The following is a 951-nucleotide window of genomic DNA, read 5'->3' on the forward strand; positions in this document are numbered from 1 at the left end:
AATTTAGACAGTTTATAGTTATTAGGTAAGTATTTTGTGTGACCTCATCTAAAGTGGGAACTGCTATTGCCTTATAAAACATTTATAAATGAAAAGAAAAGTATATCAAGACTCAAACAAGTATTAGCTATCTTCACAATAGAAAAATTACAGACAACCTATAAAGAGATACAGAATATATTTATATACTGATAGCAAAAAACAACCTATCTGAGAGCTGAAGAATACTGAAATGAGTTCGTAAGAGAGGTTTAATTGACAAAAATACTCTGAGCAGTCTTCCATTAAAATAAAAATTGAATAAGGTTATCAGAAAAATGTGTGTCCATCATATTAAATTGATAATATAGGAAAAAGTCTTTGGAATTTTTAAGAGTTTGGAATACCTTTGGTTCATTCCTGAGTTTCAGCTTTCCTCTGGTTTGTAGTCTGTTAGCTAGATTTAGTCAGATAAGTCAGCGTCGAGTAGCTTCACTTGCAAAGTGCTCCTGAATTAAATGAAATAGAGTTATCACAGAGGTGAACTCAGCTGGAAAGAAACGTGTACTGGATGATCTCCTTCTTCTTCTCATTTATATAAAACAGGGATGGTACTGCATTAATATCAGTAAATACCAGTATTTAATGGCCATAATGACAATAAAATCTGAATTCTCAAAATACTGTGTCAACCTTTTTGGTACAGCAATGCTTACGCAGTATTCTACCTTTTTATATCCATCTTCATTTTATTCTCTTTTTAGTAGCAGTGAATCTAACCATATTAAATATTAGTATTATTAGCACTCGAACGAAAGGCAGCCCCTGCAGATGTACACGGTGTAACAATAACACAGGAATGAAGTAAGCTAGCATCAAAAACAAAGGCAGAAATGTGTAAAACAACCATAACAGCATAACAGAGACTGTGTAAACAGAGACTGTGGTGCTAATGGGTCAAAAACATGGCTA

Source organism: Pundamilia nyererei, unplaced genomic scaffold, assembly GCF_000239375.1.
Source record: "Pundamilia nyererei isolate P.nyererei 1_Seehausen unplaced genomic scaffold, PunNye1.0 scaffold00093, whole genome shotgun sequence".
NCBI lineage: Eukaryota > Metazoa > Chordata > Actinopteri > Cichliformes > Cichlidae > Pundamilia > Pundamilia nyererei.